The following is a 25,222-nucleotide window of genomic DNA, read 5'->3' as shown; positions in this document are numbered from 1 at the left end:
AGGTGGGATGGGATCTGTGCTGCTGTTCCAGGGGGATACCCCCAGTCAGTGGGATATTGCCCTGATATGTGTAACAGCTCTGCTTTTGTTATGGGCTACTCGTGTCACAATCGTGCCCAGTCAACAGGGTTAAATTTTTGGTGAGGTTTTTTATTTTAATATCCAGTTTTGGAAAGTAACATGAATATTAATAACAGCTGATAGTCATTGTGCAAATGCAGCCAGATCGTTTTTCACTCACTTTTACCAGGAATATTTCCAAACTTTAGTTTTCAGAAAAACTCAAACTGCTGCTGCCCAGAGAGATAGGGAATACAACAGAGGATATGACCTTTCTGAATGTTTTCTTATCAGGAAGCATAAGTACTGTATGTCCCACTAAGCTGCTTCAATAGAACCTTGTCAAGTTATCACATTACTCGACATGTTGCTGATAATGAATACATAAAAGCTTTAGATATTGAGGACTCGGAGGAAATAAATAAGATTTACTGAAAAACTGCTCAACTTATATCCCAGGGCCATGTTTATTTTTTTTTTCCATGTGGATTGTGTGCTGCCTTTAGTCCCTTAGATAAATGGAATGATGCAAGAGTTTCAGCTTCTTGAAATGTAAAGTGCAGATGTGAGCAGATAAATGAAGAAAGTAAATGGTCATCTATCTCCATTGTGGAGAACTCAATCACATTGTAACCTTATCAGTCTTGTTCTCCAGAAGTGCCTGATATTTTACTTTTCTGCCACCACATGCTCCTCTAGCTCTGGTTGATATCTGCAATATCTTCTCTTGTCCTGTATTCTTATGAGTGTTGAGGAAGAGTTCATATTAATCTCTTTAATTTTGCCTTAGATCACTTTTGGTGACTTTGAGGAATTAAAGTCACAAACCCAAAAAACCCAAATGCAGCAGACAGAACCAGGATGATCAGCATTAACCCTCGTGTCACTGTGGCAGAAAGTGGCATTCAGACTTAGGAGTCAAATAGCTCTTGCTGAGAGGATGCCTAGAGTTTCTCAGCTGGTCCCTTCCCCAGCAGGAGGGGACACACAGGACAGGAAACTCCAGACACTGTTTAAGGGGAATAGGGACACCCACTCCCTCACTCTATTTCTGAAATGATGCACTGGTGGCTTTGGAATGGTTTTGGTTAATTCATTTCATGTTTTACCTGGGTCTGGGAAGCTGTATGTCCCCCATCTGTCCTGCAGAAAGTCTGATACTGGCTGAGATTTCATGTTTGCTTTGTTAACAGGCTCCCAGTACAGCTGGGCAATAACATGACAGTCTCGAGATGATTTGTTGCAAATAAGCATCTGAACTTTGGATGCAGTTTTTGATAGTTATCAAGGATTTATTCACAAGAACTGTTTGTGTGCCTTTGACTGTTGAAGGTAAATTAATACCTTCTGAATCTGATCTCTGCAAATTCTGACTTGTAAGAGCTGTAAAATTCATGACAGTTATCTTCTTAAATAAATACATAATCAAGTATTTTTAGTAATCTCTGCTTCAAAAATATGCATTCTGTTGCCTTTCTAATTCCTAATTTTTCATGTTTATTTTAAATGGATCAACTCCTATAGAGAAGGTGACTTTGAGATTTACTTCAAGTTTACTAATTTAGCAAACTACTGAATGCTTAAAGCATAAAATGAGAAGCTATTACCTTTAAAATGAGTCCCCAAACACCTGCAATTTACTAATCTATGAAAAGACACCCACAGAAGCTGTTCTTTATTCCCATCCAACACCCCAAGTGCTGTCTTTCTCCAGAGGGCTGTGGTTTCATTCTGGGCTGCTCTTGCACCCACAGAGACATCCTTACAGCTGCTCTCTTGTTTGCTTGAGACTTTTCCTCTTGCTTGAAGTCACCTCTTGTGTCTGAGTGATCAGGAGGAGTGGGAAGCACTGCTATGGCACCGTGGCTGTAAGCAATGATATCTAACAATGCCCTGAGGAGCTAGTTAAAAAGTGCCTCTCACACTTGGGAAAGAGCTCTAATCTAGCTGCATTAGAAAGCTGCCAGTTGCTTGTTGGGCAAAACAGAACTTTTTTTTTTTTTTTTTTTTGCACCATAAGGATTATTGGAGCATTTGTTACGCAGTGATTTGGAAATCATAATAAAGCATTTCTAATTTCACTTCCCCCAGCAAACAGCTAATGGATCTGGTGCACAGGAAGCACAGACAGCATGCTGTAGAGCATGGAATCTTGCTCATGCTTCTAATTGGGAGGGCAGGGGATAGAAGCTGTTGCTATTTTTTAATAAGTGTCGTTCCCAGAAACAGAATTTTCAAAGGCAGAGGTAGAAAATAACTTGGTAACTTTTCCATTTGCCTTAAACTTTTGGTATGCTTGTGCAAGTACATTTTAGTGTTGTTCAAATGACATGTTAAATGCTGCTAAAGTGTCACAACTCTAGCAGGTGACTTAAATGCTGTCTGTAATGTGCCCCATAACAGAAACCTTGGTGAAATGGACACAGATGAAGAGAGATGAGTTTTTACAAATCTAAAGGGTGACTGGCAAGAAGTGCTTTTAGAGGCCATTGCTCAGCAGCTCTCTGCAGGCCAATGTCCTGCACAGTCAGAGAGGAATGAGTAACACTAAAAAAGGAAGAGAAAAATATTATTTCTTTTTCCAAACAGTCTCTTTATACTGGCTAACCTGTCTCTTTACCACATTATGGTCTCTGTCATGACTTCTCTCTGGAACTGGAGAAGTAGAAATGTGATCCAAAAGCTGTGCTCAAGCTTTTTGTAGCTATGATGGAGCTGATGTTGGATGCCCTTAGGTCCAGCTACCCAAAGATTCATCTTGATATTCTTCAGTTAAACTTTAAATGCAGATCTATAATTTAAAAATAAATACCCAAAAAACACATACCACCACACCATAAATAGCCTCACATCAAAGAATGGAGAAAGTAATGAAGTGTGATGATTTGCTGAATTTCAACTTTAAGTCATAGTTAAACCTGATCACATATGACTGAAAATGTCAACTGTTATTTTTTGTCTGAATTTTTGTGGAATTGGCATTCCCACTCATCCAAAATGTCATAGGCCTAAGGATATAGTAATGATGAAAGTGCATTAGAGAGCTCATAAATCTATGGAATGGATTTGCAATTGGAAATCCAGAACACTTATCTACATCTGAGCAGAACTGAGACACCCAAAAATTTCAGCAAAATTCTCCTTCAAAACAATTCTCCCAATCCCAAAAATAAAAGCACCCTATCTTTGGGAGATCTTTTAAAAAATATTGATATACAGATCTCTTTTTTCAATCAGGTAAGAAAACATTGATTTATTACACCATATATTCTAAACAATGCAAACTTGCTCCCTTGAGTTTTGTGACCAAGATGAAGATTATTTTGTGTTTCCGTCTGTGACACTGACTGAAACAGCCCTGGATGAGCTAGCGCTGATCTTGTTCAAGGCTGGATATTAGGGGTGAGCTGTAGGAAAGTTTGAGTCCTAGGGCTGAGTATGGAAAACTCTGGACAGCCTGATGTTAGCTAAGGAAGACATGAACCCTTACCTTCAAAGGGAGAAGCATAAATACTTAGGATTAAATCTCTAAAAAACAGTCTGTGGCACAGGGTACAAAATTAAAATCTGACACTGGGAACCCTACAGTTTCTGACTGATACAAAATGGCTGCTCTATAAGAGCCGTTTTTTATTTTAGATTCGGAGCTTTTTTAGCAGATTTTGTCATTCAGATTGCCATCCATATTTTTCAATATGAAATTCCAAGAAAGTTAGACTAGAAAAACTTGAAATTATTCTCTTTCTCCAATTGCTTATTATTCTATGTCAAACATAAAAATGAAACAGCGTTGGATGCGTTTATTTGTTCTGGTATTTTCAATATATGCTGTTAAACAGTGGCTGTTAAGCTAACAGTGCAACATGTGACAGAATCCAGGAAAATGGAGAATGAGAAGGAAGTCTGGACAGAAAAGATCAAATGCCTGATTTTATTTTTGAATAGCAGCTCACATAAGACATTTCTTTAAGAGACCATTGTGGCAGAGAGGAGGAGGAGGAGAGGAAGATAGAAAGCCCTGGAAGAAAGTGGAATCAAGTTTCTGAAAACTGCTGCCTTTACAAAGAATGTCCTTTAGATACAAATAACGTGCAGGTTTATAAAAGAGAGAAGTGGGTTTAGAATTAGGAACTCAGAATACCAGTGAGCTTCCAACAATGAATCTTAGCAAAGAAAAATACCTGTTGCTGTAGGAGCTCCAGTTGTGCCTTGAAAGTACAATGGAGAAAGGACAGAAGCGAAAAGACAACTATTCTTCTTTCTATTCAGGAAAGGACTGGCTTTCCCTTCTGACAACTGTCATCTCAGTTTGTGCAGTGTAGCCCTTCATGAGACCTGCAAGGATGCTTGATGGTAAACTGTCTTCAAGAAAGAACAGTTCATTACAAAAAGCTTTAGAATTTGGGCCTCCTTAACAGCTTTTCAGATAAAAGGGACAGACCAGTCTTTCTTAGGTGATTTAAGTAAGAGTGTGATCACTGAATAGATCTGCAGGATGGCAACAAGGACAGAGATTTATATAAGAGCTTGAAGAACAGAGGTTTATAATTAATTAGTCAGTGGTGAATCGGTGGAGCGTTGGGAAGGAGAAGTAAAGGAGAGACCCACAGTGCTGCTTGCAGGTTAGTCTGAAGTGAAAGCTCTTGGGGTGTGGGCCAGACTGACAGAGTTCTGCTAAAAGGAAAGAAAAAGCATTAACCTGTGTTCATGCCTGGATTTAATTCCACAAGACACTGCAGGACCTAAAGCAAACCAGTTGGGACCTAAGGTACATCAAGTAACATTTAACCAGTTGTATGTTCTTTTTATGACTTCTGTTTGTGAGGGAGATAAATGCATGTCTTAGGCAATAAAACATTTCCCCTGATTATAGCAAATGGTGTTTCTTTTCCCTTGTGGGATGTAATAGGAATATCAAAGTTTTATATCTCTTATTAAAAAAGCCCAAGTTTGATAAAAAATGAAACACATTTAGTAGAGTTGTTATCCCAGGTAAGGAAAAGTGCCATTATACAGTCATAGGCACAGAACTGTGAGTGCAGTAATAAGATTCACTTATTGCAATTCCAACAAACTTCTGCCTACTGCACCCAAAACCCAGACAAGCCTGCAAAGAAAGGTGAATGACCAGGCTTTCATACAGACCAATAAATCTCTGAGCAAAGCCAGGTGATACCTTTCATCAAAAGGAAAAAATGTCTTGAAAAATGCAGGAAATGGATTTTTATATTGGGACACAGTTTAAGGGGAGGGGATAGAGAGGAAAGCATCTGAGGGAGTAAGAAAACAGAACAGCTCAGAAAAATAATCCTGGGAAGTGTGTCCAATTTTTCTAACATTTCTAATCACTAAGTTCTCACAGTTGTGTGGGTATCCGTGAAAGCAGAATTTGTCCCCAATAGAGTTTGAATAGTGTGCTGAGCAGAGGTTTTATTTCAGAATTGTAAATATGTAAACTGGTTATGCCAAAATATTTTCTTTGATGTGGGATAATAATATCAAACGAAAGGGTGAGGCAAGCTTGCCTTTCCCTTCTGTATAGGGAGCTGCAGTTTTTCATTTTCTTGTATGGCTTCTGGGGGAAGCCTTTTCCAAGCCTGCAGTTTTCAGGGACTGAGCTCCTTTTCCTTCCTGTGTTGTGGCAAAATCAGACTCTCACAATGTTTGCTTGTTGTCTGGACAGCAAAGATAACTGTGCTTGTGCAGCCAAAAACCTGCCAGCCTGGGGGGAGGAAGCCTCTCCTGTAGGGGAGGTTTCCCAAATCCCTCCCTCTGGGTGGTTTGGAGCAGGGTCCTTTCCTCTGGGATACACACCTGCCAGTGGGATGCTCTCATCACCAGCCTGCTGTGCTGGTGCTTCTGCCACTTCATTTTGGGTTTTAACAAGCAGACATTTTCAGAAAAATTCAGTGAAGGATTGGCAGTGGGTCTCCACAAAGACAGCTGCCAAACACCCCAGAAATATTGTCCCTCATTGCAGAAAATCAGAAATTTTCTATGTGCTTCTAGAGATGCATGTGCTGTATTTGACAGGTTCTGCATATTCCTTAACTTCCCGATTCTGCCAGCAGACTGGCTCCTGCTGCTGCCCTGGACACTGCTTTCCAAACACCTGAATTCCATGCACAGCTCCAAGCAGAGGCTCTGTGTACAGTGAGGCAGTGTTTTCACAGCTCCCTACTTCTGAATGGAGGGGTTTGAACTGGGATTTCACTACAAAATTATGGCAGAATAGTTCTCACAGTTACTTCTTGTGAAATGAGATGTGTTGTAGTGGGTTTTTTTAGGTGGTTTTTTTGTTGTTGTTGTTGTTTTTTGGGGTTTTTTTTTGTAGAATCTCATTTATAGCAGGCATGAAGGATGAAGGAATTTTTAAGAAGTAGCATATTATTTCAGTATTGAAAGAGAGCATACCAGGGTTTTGTTAGGGGCTGTCTGGGATGAAGCTCTCAGCAAAGGGCTGAGAGCTGGGCTGATGGCAGCCAGCTCAGATTTGGCATCTCATGATGAGGGCGTCCTTCAGACCTGCCTTGGGAGGAGTCCAGCAGGCTGAAGGAGATCTAAGCTTGCAAATGCTTTCTCTGCATTGCTTTTAAAGATCTAAAGTACAATACAATTTTTTAAAAAAATTGGATGTAATCTGTATTTTATGGAATATGCATGAAGTTCAAGGAACAGATTTCGGGCTTTGTACATTGGCATGATTTATTTTATTTCATGTTTTATGTATGCATAGAGTTGGATGTATTGTGGTTTTACGTGTGTGCAAGTTTACATTAACTATAAATGTGACCTCAGAGTGTTTATATGCAATGTCCTGAAGCTTCTCAGGCTGACAATTAGCAGGATGTTTCTTGTGCTACATCACAATTGAGAATCACAATTCCTACAAGAGAAATTTGTGCACTTTTTTGTTTATCTAGATGCACAAACCAGCAAGTTTAGCTTATCTCTTGTCATGTTTTCTGCTATGCCAGTTGGAATTTTTTCATTGGCAAAACTTGTGTCTTTTCTAAGAAGTCTGTCTTCCATTTTGTGAAAGTGAATAATTGCTTCCTGAAGATTAATCTCTCAAATGTTTATATTTAGTAAAGTCACTTCTGACCTCTAGTTTCATGGGATTTTGCCAGTAAAAAATGGAAAACCTTATGGAACTTGAAAATCCTGCAGAAGAAACCACAAGAATAAATTTTAACATCTAGAGATGACATAGTTATGCAGAAATATGAAGAATCTTATATTATTAACTGCTTAAAGTTTTTCTCCGCTTCATCCCTCCCATCCAAATGCTAGAACTGAGCTAAATTAAATGTTATCATATTTTTAAAAATGCAGTGGTTTAATACATATCATAATTTTCAGGTGATCTAACCTCCTTTTTTTTTTGTAATACTAATCCCATAATCTGTAACTGATAACCTTCATTCTGGGAGAAAACACCCTAAACTGGAGGGTAAATGTGTTTTACTATCCAGTTTGCAGGTTTTTGAGTTTGTTTTGTATTTTAAAAGACAATCACATTTACGAGCATTTTTGCACATTTAAATACCTGCAAAAATCTGGGTGACAAAACCCAGCCCTTTTAGCCATATTAATTTCCTACAACACCCTTGAAAGTGCTTTGTAAAATACAGAATGAAAGGGGTGCAATAGTTTTGCAGGGTTGCCAAGCCTCTAGAATTCACTAGGATGAGTTAAACTCTGCCTTTGCACTGTTCGTGTGTCCACAAATGCCAAAGCAAGGCAGGACACTGAGTGTGGCACCGTGGCAGTGTCACAGCCATGGCAATAAAGGCACATCAGGGACTGGAGGTTTGGTGGTGCTGCTGCAGCTAAGTCAGGACAGAAAATGTTCCATCTGCAGCCACAGACACTTCACAGCCATGATGTGGCACCAGCCTCTGTTAGGATGAGCACAGACAAGCTACAGCATCATTATTAACCCCCTAGTAAAATTTTAGTTGCACCACATATTACTCACGTCCTCCTGTGGATTAGAAGATTTTACTCTAATTTTTGTTCCTCTGTAAGTAGAGTCAAAGTGCCGGGTAGGAATATCCTCCTGTATAAATCTGTTGTATTACTTGTCAGTTCTGGTTAGGTTTGCAGAAAAGACATTTCTATTTCAAGAAGTTTGCATAATACTATAGTGATTTTTTTTTTCTGTCCCCATTCAGGCTCTTTTTTGTTTAAAAGGAAAAAAAAACCAAACTGCTAAATATGTTATCAGAAATTTCACGCAGTATAATCATTAGTATTGAACTCTCAAGGTATAACATTGACATTTTGAAATTTTATTCAGAAATTAGAACAGTGTTATAGCTAAACAATTTGCATGTTTATTAAAAAATTAAAAATATACCATAATTTTTTCCTTATGGATCTTTTAAAACATTCATCATTGGACAATGACCACCAGAATTTTTGGTGTTTTAATGGCAGTGGAAGTTTCACTGGCTCTAAGTTCTGGAATACCAGTATGAGTAATATTTGAACCACACACATTCAGTGTCATTTAGGATTGCGTCATCCCTTTAATTTTTTTTAAGTGCATGCAAATATGAAATAGCTCCACACAAGGTGTGTACAGTGTATTCTGCCTCACAGTGTCCATCTGTTACAGGATATGTGACTTCTGTGGATCAAGCATTGCTTTTTTCAGTCTGGGCTTTTCTTTTTGCCTTGCAATGATTTTATATCAATCTGTGGTTGAAATTTCAGGAATTCAAATATTGCTGAGAAATCAGAATAAAACTGGATTTTCCTGTATTGCAATGTAACTGGTGACAGTTATCCATGGGGAGCTGGATGTGAAGATTCAGAACTGGAAGTGCATTAAGACAGGGCACTGAGTTGATAAGATATGGAAACATGTGTTTTCTGGTTTTTAATTCATGTTGAAAGTTTGGTAAGCTGAAGCTGCAAATATAAAATATTGGGTTTGAGCCACCAGAGTTCCAGCAGGTAACTCACCAAATCTGTGGGCCACCCACTTGAAGGATCAGCTCTACCTTATCCTTTCTGAGCACAGGCAACATTTGTTTTCCAACAGCATTTTCTTTTGTTGTATTGACTGCATAAAATGAAACACAATTTCCCTGGCAAAGTCACTGACAGTTGAGAAAAACAGTGATAGCTTTTGTATAAGGTTTTGAAATTTTCCTAAAAAATGTAAACCAGCGCTGTGTGTCTGTTAGAGCTCCACAGGGCAGGGTAAAAAATTCCTGTAAAAGGTCATCTTCCTTTACTAAAGTGCACAGGTCTGGAAGTGGTTCTGCTGACTGCATTGTGTGGAGCCCAATTTGTGGTGTGGCTCCTTACATCCTGTAGGGTTTTCCGCCCAGTTTGTAGCTCGGTGCGAGAAGCCCGGCTGTTGCTGGCCCCGCGCTCCGATTCCCCATCAATGCCTGCGTTTCCATGTCCCCTGCGTCTGTCCCAAGGGAGGAGCTCATGGGAACCAGGGGGCAGGTCATTCTCAGCGCCAGGCTCCTGGCTCCGCATCCCGCTCCTGCCAGGAATCTGTCTGAGCCTCAAGCTGGCAAAGTTGAGGAAGCAGCGTTAAATGCACCTCTTTGTTCCAGGCTTCCACTGACAGGAATTTCGCTTGGCAATCGGTATCCTGGCTACCCTTTTCAGGGTCCTTCTATAGCGGCTTCAATAGCTGGGAGGGGCAGGGAGCAGTTTCTGTGGTGGTTTCCATTAGAGGTGCATTCTGTAAAACGTGCCCAGGTGCTGCGATAATTTCCCTCGACGATTTAAATCTGTGTGTGTATATATAGGATGGTGCTTGGCTGGTTAATAATTTAGTTTAAAAATAGAGCATTTAGTTTCTATTATTTTAGAAAAGTATAAAGCCTGAAAAATGGGCAGTGGAATAAGATCTGTGTAGGAGCAGTTTGCAGACTTTTTATTGTGCTGTATTTTCCTTTATTACTTTAGATAAGTGTTATAACTCTGAAGTAAAGGAGAGAGTAGGTATTTTTGAAAACAAAATTTATTGTTTAGCCTCAGGAACAAATGTGAGAATTGGGCATTTCATGTCAATTCCCCTTTATCTCCCTTTACAGAATATGCTCTGGATTTTAGATGTTGACTTCTGTAGTCAAAATGTGTTAGTTTCTGCACAGGACAGATTTTCCTATGGGTAGAAACACAGTAGCATTTCAATACTGGACAAAAGCTCTGAGGGTGCCAGCCCTGCCTTGGGCATTAGCTGATTCCATTGCCAGGAGGAGTGCTGCTTTAGCCCTTTTCAGCAGGGAGATGATGTCTAGCTCAGCAGGCAAGAGAGCACTGCCTGCAGGAAATTTGCTACAATGCTGAGTACATTGGGGTCTACCCATTAAAACAGGCCCTTGTGGAGCAGCCCTTCCAAATTCTGAGGGATTTTGTTAATTATATTATTATTTGTTTCTATTTCACAAAGGCTGGGTTCTGCTACTGGTGCACTTACTCAGTGCTTTTACCTTTTTGCTGAAGCCAATGCAAGTTCCTTTTGCATATTGTTGGCTCTTGCATATCTCCGGCTAGATAGGAGTTTTGCCATTCCACATTCCCCAGCGTGTCTATCCAGCAAAAAATGGACAATTCCTTACAGCTCTTGTGGCAGGACAAGATCTTGAAGACCGTGAGGAGAAGATGAGACAAATAGAGGGACTTCAATACTGCTAGTGTTGGCAGAGAGAAAACACCACAGATATTTTCTGTGAGGCAGAGGTCAGACAAACAGGAGAAGTGTTTAAAATTTCCATTATGCTGAAGAAGTGCTGCTTGAACTTTGTTGTAGGGGTAATGGAAAAGCCAAGTAGGAAGGAACGTGTCCAGGTGGCAGGGAGTTGACATGTCTGAAGTGACAAGTGAGCAGTTAAGTTAGTGTTTTGATCACTGAGGCTAGATGGAACCAATTGTTTTTTTCCTAAAGTTACAGGGAAATGGTTTGGAAAATAGTGCATCTCCTGCAACTCCTTTTCCAGCTTAAATCATAAAAAGTCAGAGAACAGGTCCTTGTGTTGTACTATTTTCAACAGACCTTAAACTCCTGAATATTTGTGTATGCGTCAAGTCCTCATGAGGATTGTGGCAAGATTGTTCAGAATCAAGTACCTTTCAATGTCTTTAATCTTGAAACATTCACCCATCAAGACATGGCTACTGAAATCACCATTTCTCACCGTGCTTGGTTCTTTTTTAAAAGAACATTTTCTCCCCTGTCCTGGTGCTTTTTCAACTTTTGTTTTGGTGAGCCCTTGCCTCACAAGAGAATTGCTTTATCTGACTCCACAAAAACATCCCTTCTCAAAGTTGGTCCCATCCCTACTGAGTTCGGGTACTCCAAGTGTCACACTGTGATAAACTGCTTCCTTTACTCTGTGCTTGTCAAAGATATTGTGCCCAGTCCTGCTCAGTTAAATTCTTGATCAAGTTTGCCCACAGGCTGTGCTGTGCTGGATTTTTCTGAGGAAGAAAACCTGATGTCCAGGGTAGGGGATTTATTTAAAGGATCCCAGGTGTTCAGAAACCAGCAGCTGGGACATTTCTTGCTGCATTACTCACCACTGACACACGCCTTGTTAAAGACAGAATGTGGCTCAAACTCACTACCAAGTCTTTAAACCTTTCCATTGACATGAGCTGGCGGCTCTGGGAATGCCTTTTCCTGGGTCAGTGATGGGGTTCTCCTTCTGCACTGTCACCAGGAGACATGGATCAGGCTGGGGCCTTGTGACTCAGGCAGAGAAAAGCTTCAGGGGGGCCTGGTGAGACTTGGCTGGGCTGGCACTGACCCCTCCACAGGATGGCCCAGCACGGTGCCAATCTGCTCCTTGCCGGGGGAAGGAAGGGAGAGACAAACATGGCTGTGTTTTCTACCTACCTGAGTTAGCAAAATGCAGTGACAAAGATATTCCTAAATGGCAATACTTCTATTTCACCAATTTCAAAGGACTTGGAGGGGGATTCCTGCTTTTTAATTCACCAGTACCTGTTTTAGGTTTTTTCTTTTACAAATTCCTTTGCTGGTTAAGAATGGTAGCAAAGCTTTTAACATAAAGCAAGCTATCTTGTAATGTTATTTTTGTTTCTTCTGAGTTATACGTTTTAATTATTAATAAGTGTTTTGAATGAAGATAATTGAAATATTTAATCACTCCATATTTAATCCTAAGATTTGAGATGGACCCTGGGGAAAGAGTTTACATCTAGACCTAATGGCATGAACACATCTTTGCTTAAAATGTCAGAAAATAGTTTCATAATGTCTGTTTTAGTGAGTCTTCAGTTATACGCACATTTAGCAACCTTTTTATTTGATCAAAGTTTGTATGTGTGACAATGCAATTGTCTTGTTGCATGCATTCCCATCCTCTTCAATTTTATATCATTTCTGTAGGATCTCATTGAAAGGATTTTTTTCCTTATCATTCTTTGGGCTTAGTTTTGCTGTGGCAAATCAGGCTCTGTGCTCTTTTTGTTTCATACCCTGTCATTTAGAATCAGACAACAATAATTCTGGAATTGGAATGTGCTTTCTGTTATCTGGCTGATTTTGATGGATTGTCATGCGTCGGTTTGACTTTGCAGGGGTTGAATGTAGCATTCAAATGTTTTGAGCAGTTAACTGAACAAACATGCAAGGGAAACTAGAGAGAAAGGTCACCAGCACAGTGTTTGGTGAACAAAGCTTTGCAGGTCTTTTTTGTTGTTTGTGGGTTTGTTGGATGGGTTTTTGCTGTTTTTTCTTTTTATAAACTTGAGAAAAGCTTTGAAATAGTGCATTGTAACACAGTTTGCAGATGGCTGAATTATGTACTGTACACATGGTTAACGATTTATGGGGCCATGAGTTATTTAATGGGGTAATGCATATGCTTGGTGCAACAAGCAAGCAGATGAAAACTCTGGATGGAAGAAAATGTTCATCCTTTGAATGACACACATTATATGCTGTGTTATCAGAAAATAATAGGACCTTTTCAGCCAAAAGCTGTCATTTCCAGTGGTCATTGTCTCATCTGAAGACATCAATTAAGCATAACAATGTAATAAACAGTGACTTTCATTTGGGGTATGCTAGACAAGGGCAAGGCAAAACAGAGAAACCTCAGGGCTCTGGCATTAGGGTCTTGTGTTGTCATTATTGTGAATTTTTGCTTTTTGCAGAAAGGACATTGCCTATGACAAGGCGCTTGGTTTAAATACCTGCTGAAACTGAAGAGCGTTCTTGCTGTAGAGGTTTTAACCCCAATGGATGGGAAATGGCAGATAGCTGTAACAATGTGCTGCTGCATAGGGTATAAAGGGTAAGGATAACCAAGGAAAAAGCCAAGTAGTCTTCACAACAGACAGGACTTTTTTGAAGTGTTGGCAAAGCACTCAGCACACTGGAGCTCCTATTTTGGGTTGGGCTGTGTTGGTTACATAAAAACGAAAGAAACAGAAAAGGAAGGAAGGGTGAAAGTGTGATGAGGTAGGAAAACAAAGGTACCCATTAGAGGGAAACAAAGATAAGGTGCAGACGAGGGAAACAAAGCAAGTCTCAGAAAAGAGGTGATGTGAGGATGAATTTTGAACTTCTTGTGCTTGGGAAAAAGACTTAACCTTCAAAACTGTGTGGAACAGAAAGCGGGGAGTGGAAAATCAAGATCAGCTCTGATTCTGCTAGAGAGAAGAGGTAGAGGGGAGATCTTATTGCTATCTACAGCTTCTTTGTGAAGGGAAAGAGAGGGGCATGCACTGATCTCTCCTCTGGGAATGGCCTGAAATTGTGTCATGGGAGGTTTTGGGTTTTGTCAGGAAAAGGTTCCTCACCCAGAGCGTGGCTGGGCATTGGAACAGTTCCCCAGGGCAATGGTCACAGCACCAGGCTGATGGAGTTCAAGAAGTGTTTGCAGGGTGCACTCAGGCACATGGTAGAACTCTTGGGGTGTCCTGTGCAGGGCCAGGAGCTGGACTTTGACAATCCTTGGGTGGCCCTTCCAACTCAGGAAATTCTATGATTCTGCTACAAAAGGCCCTGTCTTTCGACGTAAGAGTGGTGGACATGAAGGAGCAGGGTCTTGTCCCACTTAGTACATCTCAGTGTCCATCCCAGTAACCAGAGCCACAGATCAGATCAGACAGGGATGACGAGAAGTCCTTTCAGAGTAAAAGCAGAGGCGTTGTGCCACAAAGGCATCCCTCAAGGAAATAAAGCATTGTGACAGGCCTGAACCTTTCAATGTAGCCTGGAAGAGTGCTCTAGTGGGCCCTTGAGGGATGATCACACTCAAGAGCCATGGATATAACTAGGCACTCAGCCTTCTACAAGCTGAGACAGTCTGAATGGCATGTTCTAGATGTGAGTAATGTAGCCAGAGCACTTGAGCTCGTGTGGAAGGCTGGAAAGCTGCACTGAAGTGACTGACTGTCACATGCAGCAGGGATGATGTGCTGCCTCTTCAGATAAGCCTTCTTTCCCCTCCATTCAAAGCCTGAGGGCAGAGCAGAGTTTCCTGGAGCTGCTGCTCAGAGAAGGTGAGTGGGAGATGAGGGGGAGCACTGCAGACAGGGGCTGGAGCCTTCTCCAGCTGCAGTGTCCCCTACAAGCTCACCTTCCTGGGCTCTGCCGTGCTCCCTGCACCGCTCTTTGGGTACCTCTGGCTCCTGATAATCCTTTTGGATTGGTCAGGTTTTTCTCTGGAAGCTGGAATGCTGTCTGGGAAGAGAGGGAGATGCCTCAGCCTGCCAGAGTGACATTGCTGCTTGTGTATTACTGGAATGGCTAGGTTCCCTTTATGCTCTTCATAGAGTTGGGATTTTTTTTTTTCGGCTCCCAAGAAAGGATCTGGCTTTGAAATTTTCCCTGATTATGAAGATGTGCAAGTTTTCCTTCATGTTTCCAGCATCTGACTTCAACAAAAGTCCCCTAAGGTTTTCTGGTTACAAATTGGACTTCTGTGAATAATGGTGACTCAAATATTCCAAAGCAATGTTAATATTCCCTATATCCATCAAAGTACTGCATCTAGATCTATGCAACTAGCTTCAGAAAGCCACGTGAAAATGCAAATGTTTGCTTTCTCAACCAGAACTGAAAAATACTAAGCATTTCTAAAGGAGAAACAGAACAGTATGTTCTACTTTCCTTATGTATTTTATAAAAAATGCATATATAAAAATGAATATAAATTCTTTTAGGAGAAATTGTTTCATAAAAGAAACATGAGTTTGCTTTGGCAAAGATGCTTATGATTTATGGTTCATTCTGTAAACTTGGCCAAACAATTTCCTTCTCCTTTATGATTGGAGAGCAGAGCTGTCGGGGGCAGGGAGTTACAGGATGGCATCTGTTCTTAGAGCAAGAGAGTTATGTTTATTCATGATTAGTTTATGTAGAAAATGCATCAAAGAGTTTGTTTGAATTTTTGATAAATTTGCCTTGTAGAAAAGAAATATTTTTCTTAATTGGACCTTATAGGAAAAATCCCAGTAATGGCAAATGCAAATGAGAAATAATCTGAATTTAAAGAGGCTTTTTTTTCAGAACCACTAGGGCTCAAAGTAGGGTGAGGCCACTGTCTTTGCACTTTTTTAATAAAATTGTGGCTTTTCTTCTCCCCTTCATTTCCATATGCATATTCCATGGTGGTACAGTAGCAGTTTAACATGTAGCTTCTTCATGTATCTTTACTGAAAGCAGGAGATAAGTTTATCAGTATCATGCTCAGTAACCTTCTTTCCCTGCTTGCTTTTTAGTATTGAATGAAGTTTTATAAAGTGCCACCAACCATGCCAGTTTTCCATATTTTTCACTCTATGTAAATTTCTGCAGAGAGGTAGAGAGAGCAAGTGAAAGATTGACACTGGTATCTCCTGAAATGTTCCCTGTTTTTTTTAAGCAGCTCAATTTTCCTATAGCATTGCCAAAAACCTAACAGATGATGTTTTCAGGATCAGAGACAGGAGATTGAAATGTTGCTAATGTCTGTAGCACTTAAGTCATAGAATTCTGTAAAGAAATGTGCCATGATTGATCTGATTAATCTTTTAGATGGGTGGTGAGAGAGAAAGAAGCTTCTCCACCATGCGGAATTTCGATATTTATATAACTGCTTTTTAGAGGCTGAGCTTGGGTGTCCTTGTAATATCCTGACACGGGTGACTTGTACTCGGCAATTCCAGCTGAATTGAGTGCTCTGCGTCAGAAAGGAAAAGTTTTCTGTCTGCCTGTAATAGAAACATTTTTTACAATTCTCTCCCAGGAGCAGAATCCTGTGGGATCCTTTGGGGAATGCAAAGCAGCGTGGCATTCAGGCATGTTGTCACTGTGCAGAACCTGTTCCCCTTGCTGCAAGAGGGTTCTCCACCTCAACCCAAATGGAGGGTTTGTGGCCAAAAAGCTTCAGGTTATATTTCATCATTCTCAAGATTAGCTGGAATTTTTGGATGAACACGTATGCTGTAGCTGAGCTGGAGAAACTCTCATGCAACTGGCATTTACCCTCCCATGCTGATCTGCAGCAGATTTGTGAGTCAGCCTTCACTCACTGTAACAAAGCTATGAGAGCTGGTGTTTGTGCTGAAGGATTCCAGTCCTTCCCCAGCTTCTCATGGCTGTGCTGATGAGGAGAGCAGGGGCATCTTGTTCCGGTGCCACCAATCATGACACAATTGCTACAGAAATCCTGGTTGCACTTTGAAACTCACATGAGCAATTACCTGCTGGTTATCTCATGCAGAATTGGGTCTTTGCAGCCCTGCCTTTCAGCTTCAAAGGTGCAATACTCGATAAGTGGAGCTAAAGACATTTTCCTTCTCATGTCAATTCTTGTAAGTTCTCAGTCTCTCTGGGCAGGAAGCAGAGGGCAGTATTAATGTGTCTGTGTAGAGACATGTGCACACAATTCATTGTTTCTTTAGCAAGGGCACAGAGCTTTAGCAAGGATGTAAAAAAGCTAACACTGCAACCAAGGAGCAGAACTGGTCAGGCATTGCAATAACATAGTTTTATTTTGGGAGGAAAGAGACTTAGAAAAAAGATAATTTTGTTATTTTCTAAACTAGTCAAAGAACAAAAAAATCTTTTTTTTTACCAAAATTCAGAAAATTCAAAGCATTAGATCAAGTCTATTTGGTTTTCTCTCTTCAGGAACCTGTTAAGTGAACAGCCAGAACAATGTGTGTGAATAATAGGCTTCTATAGGGTTTGTCTTCCAGCTGTTATTTGTTCAGTGCCTGTAATGCCACACAGAACTTAAAGAACATTTATTATTACAATTAATTATATCATGTTGGAATAAATAATTTCCTAAACATACACTCTGTCATGGTGGCCACTGATAGGGGATTTAATTTGAAACTCAGCTCTTGGCTTCTGAAAATCAGCTTTAACTAAATTGTCGCAGTCATTACACGTTGTAAAGCCTCTATATTTCACACTTCATTTTCCATCCAAATGGATGACAGCCTACTTCAAAGGGAAAGAAGTAAACCTGTGGTCAGAGTGTTCACCTGAGCAGCATGCTCTCCCTAGATCCCGTGTCTGGCAGTTGCACGCATTCTGAATTCCTGCAGGTTTACAATTTAATTGGTCAAAAATCAAAGGGTGTCCAGTTGAACTTGACCTTATAACAGGGTCAGAGATTGGGGGCAGTGTTTGATGCTCCACCTTTCCTGACATTTCGCTGTTGCACAAAAATGGGAAAGATGTTTCAATGAACTTCCCAGGCTGGAAATGTTAACCCCAAATGTTCAGAGCCTGTGACCATGAAGTTTGTATGGAAGAGAGACAGTTTTATAGCCCTATTTGCGAGCCTAGTGTTGCTATTTTATAAGTGAAAATAATGTACTAATTTCTACCTTTACACAGTCTGTGACATTGACCCAAGTACTCAGATCCTCATCCAGCCACTGTGAATGGTATAAGTGTGTAAGACTTTGGCACAATAAAAATAAAAATATTTCAAACTCCTGTGGCAGGATCTACATGACCCTCAACGTTGTCTTTTTCATGGCCAGTCCAGGAGGACTGGTGATTTTCCTTGTTACACACATGTCTGCGGGCAGCGGTCTCTGTGTACTTCCTCTGATTTTTTTTTTTGTTTGTTTATATGGAGATTATTGAGGGAAATACTCAGAATCTGAATGGAAAATTAAGGTTTGTTGGCTATTTAATTGCTTTGGAAACCTTGCTTTAAGTCACATCTTAAAAAAAAAAAAAAGGCATCTTTTGGGTATATCCTATTTGTGGATCCCCCGGTGGAATGGAGTTGGTGTAACTGAGGACAGGGGCTCCAAACTCCTTCCTTTTTGCTCTCCTCTCTTTCCTGCTCCCTTGGGCAGCCTGGTCTAAAGTGAGCAGAAGGGAATCACAAGTCCTTGCTGAGGTTTGAAGGAGCAGTGGGCTCTGCCCCGGTGTCCTGCAGCCTTTGCTGGTCCTGCCAGCTGAGAGGGAATGCAGCAGGAATGTTTGCCAGTGGTGACATCTAACGAGGCAGTACTGTGTGATTGTGTTGGCCTGTCTTCATTTCAGCTCATGAAATATTTGTGTCAGCACACAGGGTGTGCAGCTCACAGAGAGGGAGATGCCCTGTTGCTGTTGGAGATGTGTATAATGGCCATACAGATTAAATTTGTATGGGCACCCAAAAACTCCATTCATTTTTACTTTTTTCTTTTTTTTCTTTTTTCCTTGAGCCAAACTCAATATCTGGGGCTGTGTCACAAAAGATAGCAGTGTTTGGGGGGGACCTCAGTGTCATGTGCAAGTAATAAGAACATTGTCACTCTTTATCTGACCAGAGATTGATAGTTCAATACCTTTCAACTTGACTGGGAAGGTAAGGTGCAAGGACTTTTAAAGACTCTGCTTTCACCAGGGGACTGATTTGGGCTGGTATTTGTGACACTGGTAATGTGAAAATGCCTGCTTTTAAAAGCATTTGTGTTTATATAGGACCCATTTGCTTTCCTTTTGGAAAAAGAAACCCAAAGGAGATACAGCTAGATGATCAGAAAATGAGTGGTATGGTAGAAAATAGAATACTTAGTACTGTTAATCATTGTTCATGCTAAAAGCAGTAATGTACATTTATGAATATGTGCCACGGGAATAAATTTTAAATATCGATTATTTATAGGAAAAAACACATTAATTAAAAAAATTCTAATTTTCTACTCAGATTTATAGTCCCATCTCCTTTGCTCCTCATTCAGATTATCCATGCAAAACCTGAGGTGTTACACAATAATAGCTGCTGGATAGTTCTTTACTTGTTTCTTGTTCATGTTTGTACCCAACACATTTGGTCATTTTCAAGTTATGACTGTGATATTTGTCATAGCTTTCAAAAATCTAACCAGCTGTGGGATGGAAATTGCACTGTACAAAGTTGTGCTCTTATGTAAACCCCCATTTCCCACTGGCTGCCCATTTCACAAACAGGTTTGTAAACCTGGCATGGCCCACTATCATTATTCTCTAGCAGGTGTCAGTTGGGAGTTTTTCTATATTTCAGATCCCCTGACCTTTCTTTTGGGCACACGTACAGTGTGTTAATGATGAGCAATGTCCACACATCAGCACTAATTCAAACTTGAGCTCTTCCAGAGTTTGAAATATGCATGGATAAAGTCTGTGCAGATGGTCCTGAATTTTAATATATAAAAGTCACACTAAAATAAAGTTAACTTTTAAAATTCTGCAATAAATCACAAAAAGCTGAATATGATCTTCTGGATGTCTTAATTAGATGAATTTCTTTCACTTAATCATACATTCAAAGTCAAAGGGACAAAAGACACAGCCTTTTTTAGTCACTAAATCCTGAATAATGGCTTAGGTCAGAAGAGTTGATCAAATTACTTGCTGCCAATCATGTTTATATTTGCTTGTACTCTTTTTTTGATTAAGTTGGAAATCAGTGTTTTGTTTTTTTATAAGATAGAACCGAGAATACCCTTCAGCAGGAATTGTAGTGATAGGACCAGGAATAATGGTTTCAAAGTGAAAGAATGGAAATTTAGGTTAGATCTATGGAAGAACTTCTTTGCTGTGAGGGTGGTGAGGCACTGAGAGAGTTGCCCAGAGAAACTGTGGATGCCCCAGCCCTGCTCAAGGCCAGGTTGGATGGGGCTTTGACCAACCTGATTTAATGGGAGGTGTTCCTTTCCAGGACAAGAGAGCTGGAATTGGATTATCTTTTAAGGTCCCTTCCAATGCAAACATTTTTTATGATTCTATAATTCCTAACAGCTGTATTTCCAGGCTTGCTGCCATCCAAGAACTTGGCATCATGGCCATCTGCACACAAATGCATTCAAGGAGTGGTTAGTTTGCAATCTGACCTTCAAAGAGGGGTGAATAGCACAAACAAAGATGCTCTCTACAACCCAATTTTTATTATAACATACCTAGATAGGAACCAGCAGCAAGAAGGGCAGAGGTTGAGGACCCTGAATATCCTCTGGGCTCAGAGAGGGGCATTGCACCCTTTGTGTGCTGTTCAGAGCTCAGCCCCATGGGTGTCCCAGCTCACACAGATGCTGCCAACCTGCCTCTCAAGGACTCCTGGTTACCACAGGCACATGGCACTTGTAAAATCTTCACATATGGCTAAATTAACAGGCTCTTCTAATGAGGAAATTAGCAAATGTCCAACTGCTGCAGGGTTATCTCTATGCTGAGTTCCCACATTTTTCCTCCCAATCTTAAAAATGTTCCGTTTTGTTCTAAAAAAGTGATTTATGCTGGCAACCTCTCCAGATTTTTCTAGCTTTATTGAAAACAGCTGCGACATTTTTGCTGAAGTGGGATGTCTTTGGTTCTGTGTGTTTGATTTTTTTGTTTTTTAATTAAGCCAGAGGTAGAGCTGGAGCACGGAAACATCAGTTGCGACTGTAAACAAAGTTTTTAGAGAACGGGGACGAACACAGAGCCTGAGAGCAAGGATTTACAATGGGGAAGTATTAGGATTGACTCTAGGTGTCACTGTGAGCTATGCCTGTAATTCTGCAGCTCCATTTCCACTTTTATTCAGTGACCCCCACTTTGCAGCCTTCTTCCTCCTCTCTGTTTCTTCCATGTCTCCCTCTCTCACTCTGTAACACACGTGCATGCAGAGAAGTCTCTGACAAATAGCTGGAAGCAAGGAAATTACTGTGATCATTAGAGAACAAGGCATTGATACAAATTAATAGATATTTAATAAAAATGCTGGTTAATCAAATAGTGACATCTCATTTACATCAAGTCCTGGAAAGAAAATGAGTTAAAAAAATGTAACTGAGCTTTCTTTTGCCCATTTCAATACTTCTACAGGTAAAAGCAGAAGGCAAACACCAGCAAACAATATAGTCTCCCAGTTTTGTTGATTTATATTGGGCAGGGCTGGATCATTTTAGGCATTACAGGCTTGATTGCTGGCACGAGGGGTGCTGGCAGATTTTGAAACTGTACCCACCCACCCACCATAAAATCAACCTCTATCTCTTAATGTTTTCTGTTCACTAATATTTAGTTAACTTCCCAATTTATAATTTAGAATGCTTTCCTATAAGATCCACTTAGAGAATACTAACTAATGACATACAGCAACATCATTAAACACTTTAGTGCCTCGGGGTAACAGACTACAATGCATCCTGCAAAGTAGCACTTAGAGGCTGTATGAACATATTCTGTCACCTTGCAATCTCTCATAGCATAGCCCTGGGAATGTGCAGGGAGATAACACACAGTGGAATAGAACAAAGTCTGCTGGAGTCACACTCTCCTTAACGTGAGGAATTATCAAGATGCTGAGCGCTTCCCGGTTAGGTCCCAAACAGATGAACTTCTGTAAATGAGCAAATTTAAATGCCTGCTTATCACACATAGGCAGAACGCTGTTTTTGTGGTGCTACTGAGAGTCTGATGTTACTTTTAAGTGACTTTGTGCAGTGATCAGTACTTTGGGTCCTAATTAGTAAAAGTAGTTGCTGCCTTAGATTTAAATCATAAACAGAAAAATAGGTCATCTAATATTTTAATTCATCCCTCTGCCAACCTGGAATTATTCCTTGCTGTACATATTCTAACTTTTTTCCTGCATCGCTCTGAATTTCCTAAGCAACACTTTGCATGATTTCATAGTTTTTTCTTTGGAGTTTGCTTTTATTACTGAAATTTAGTAGGGTTCTTCTGAAGGACAAGAGAAATTTTTAAAGCTGCTTCACGGAACTCCATTTCCTCTTTAATTCGGGTTCCTCTGACAGTGCTGAATCTTGAATTTTTATAGCATCCCATGGGAAAGGGAAGGCTGCAAAGTACAAATTTTCCCAGGGCATGTTGCTGGATGGAACTTCTGAACCATCTCTCCTTGGTTTTCATCCTTGCCTTGCACTGCTCTGCTCACAGAACATTCAGTATGGTGATGAGTCTGAGATGCACCCTGCCTCTAATCCAGTCACTCATGGCTGCTGTGATTATCCACTCCCTATAAAATTACTCCTGGACAATGTCATAAGTGCAGCCTCACCTCTGAAGAGACCAGACCTTTTTTCTTTCTGTTTTGTTTTTTTTCCCCTCTTTTTTAATCGGGATTAAGCAGTCAGATGTGATGACACTTCACACAAGTGCAGTTGTTTGAAAACATGCTGTCCTTTCAGTCACAGTAAGTGACAGTGTGCACAGTGTGCACTCTGCTGATGCCACGGCTGCCTTTGATTCCTGCTCTGACTTGCTTTAAGATAAATAGTTCAGAGGGAAATTCTTTACAGTAGCAAACTACTTTTGCCAAATGTTTAGCTCTATATAGTTCTTTTTTTCACTCTTACTTTTTTTCTTTTAAAAGGAAAATATAACAGGGATTAAACTGGGGGAGAGTTGAGGAGCCATTTCCTAGGATGAGTATGTTTTTACTGGGGACAGGCTTAAATTCCTGTATATTTAGAGCAAAGGAGTGGGTGTGAGGAATGAGTCTAAGCTCCTTGCTCCCATCTCCATGCCCAGTTTTTCTCTCATGGATATTATTGAGGCTTGAGTGGGAGTTTGGGATTTTTCAGTATGTGGGAGACAGCTAGTGGCAAAAGAAACCTGCGGAGCTGAGTAAACCCCACACGAGTGCATCTCTAATTTCCTCCCTCATGCTGTGCTTTGGGTGATGGCATGGTGGAGATGAGCCTTGCAGAGTGTGTGACCAGGAAGGGATGGCAGCACCCAGCTGTGGTGGGGCCTGGTAGGGGCTTCCTTTGACATGGAGTGGTCGAAGTGACCAGGGGCTGAGGCACCCCAGGGCTCTGTGGGCTGCAGCTGGCAGGGGACAGGCAGGGAGAGGGACAGAGCACCCCAGAAGGTCACTCCTGCTCCACTTCTGCTCTGTGCATTGTCCCTGGGAGCAGGGCAGACACCAAAGGCTGGGGCAGTGCTTGCTGTGCCCACACTGAACACTCACTACCAGGCTAGGACAGGAGGAAAGGTCCCCTTCGATAGCTGTGAGTCCTGAAGTGTCAGGAAAGAGCTGACATGAATTGCAGGAGGGATGTAAGAGTGGAAAAGATCTCTGCAGGACTGGTGGAGTCTTGTGTGACTTTCTGTTTGCTGTCTCCGGAGAGTTTAGGGATGGGGAGTGTTTCCAGCAGTGAAAAAGGAGAAGAATCTTAATGGAAAATGTTCTTAGTCATAGCTGAAATTTTCACTAAGTGTTTTTTTTTCCTTTTTTTTTTTTTCTGTAACATTTTCTGGTGCTGACTGCAAGTCATGCAGTATTTAAATTCTCTTCATCTCAGATGATTCACCGAAGGTCAGGACTCTTGAAGTAATATTTTCTTACTTATCTTCACCTAATCAATCATGTCACATATAAAAAGTCCAAGCAGTTGTAGCAGTGCTTTAGGACAATGTAACAATATTACACCAATCAAAATAAGCCAATTGCATACTAGAAATTATTTTAAATGATATGGCAAAAAAAATTACACACAAGCTGCCAAATAAAGCTGAGAAAATAACGCTCATTGGTCATTACGTTGTGGAGGAAGTTGTGAGGTTTTTTTTTTCTTCTTCTAGGATATTTAACTGCTTGGCTTCTAATATTTCTTTTAATGTTTGCTTTTGCCTGGCAGGAATGTGATAAAATTATGCAAAGCTATGATTCACATAGAACAAATACAGATTGCAAACTATATAATGTTATCCTGGCCTGCTGTTTATAAAGCAATGAATATGCCTGCTAACTCTGTATGCTGATGATTTTTTGCAGCCAGGTTTATAGCTGGATGAATGACCTTTACTTTTTCTAATTACTATTTTACACAAGCAAATAATTTACCTTTATAATCATAAGCAATCATCAAGAGAGACCCTTGGCAGGTGCAGGCATATTGTACTTTTCATATCATTCAGTAAATAGCCATTTTCTGGTTCTGATGTGGTTTCTGTGCCTTGTGTGTTGCTCTACACAGAAAGAGTGTGAATTTAAACTTAAGGCAAATTATCTCAATTGTACATATATGAATTTGAATAAGATCATGGGCTTCCCTTACTGTGCAGTCAAGCCTGGTGGGTAAATGGCCTAACAGTTCTGGTGCAGTCTCTGCTCAAGAGAAAGACTTTTCTCAGCAAAGCAAACAGTGGTTAGCCTCACACAGAGTCTTAGGACTTGAAGAAAATCTGATTGTTTCATGGTCGGTGTGCCCAGAAGGGCACTGTCACCAGTGGCCAGTTGCTGAGCCACAGCCAGTTCAGCAGAAGCATATAAAAAGGCTGGCTCAGTTTCTTCACTCTGAGTCTCTCTGAGCACCTCAAGGGTCAGACACTGTTTTAAAGCACTCACAATAGAGTGGCAGCGACTGAATTGCTGACAGCATAGCATGCAGTCTTGCTCAAGAAGTGTGGCGTTAGTCTAGAGGCAACGTGGGGTAGTTCAGAGGCACCTGAGCTGTTTCAGCAATAACACTGAACTTTCATGCTTCAGCTCTTTCTGATACAGCTGCTTGTTTCACAAACAGGTGTCTAAAACTGCTGTGAAAGTCACTTCACCTGCAGACTGAGAAAAAGTCTACTGACTTTTCATATAATGGTGCAGTGTCAAGTAATAATGTGCACATTTTGTCTCTTGGGAATTGCAGCTTGGGAGCCTGTTGTCTGTGAAAATGAGAAGAGGCCCATGCTTTGAGGCAGCTGGCAAAGAAACCTGCTGGAGACTGC

The 25,222-nt window shown here is 40.7% G+C and overlaps 1 long non-coding RNA gene across 2 annotated transcripts in view; it reads left to right on the top strand.

The window, feature by feature from the left end:
* The window catches only part of LOC135448798 (uncharacterized), a 148,216-nt gene that overhangs the window by 26,134 nt on the left and 96,860 nt on the right, over positions 1-25,222 (top strand). The window lies entirely within an intron of this gene.

This window comes from Zonotrichia leucophrys, chromosome 5 (assembly GCF_028769735.1).
Source record: "Zonotrichia leucophrys gambelii isolate GWCS_2022_RI chromosome 5, RI_Zleu_2.0, whole genome shotgun sequence".
In the NCBI taxonomy this organism is placed as follows: Eukaryota; Metazoa; Chordata; class Aves; order Passeriformes; family Passerellidae; genus Zonotrichia; species Zonotrichia leucophrys.
Note: the sequence above shows the minus strand (reverse complement) of the source record. Positions and strands in the feature narration are given on the sequence as shown.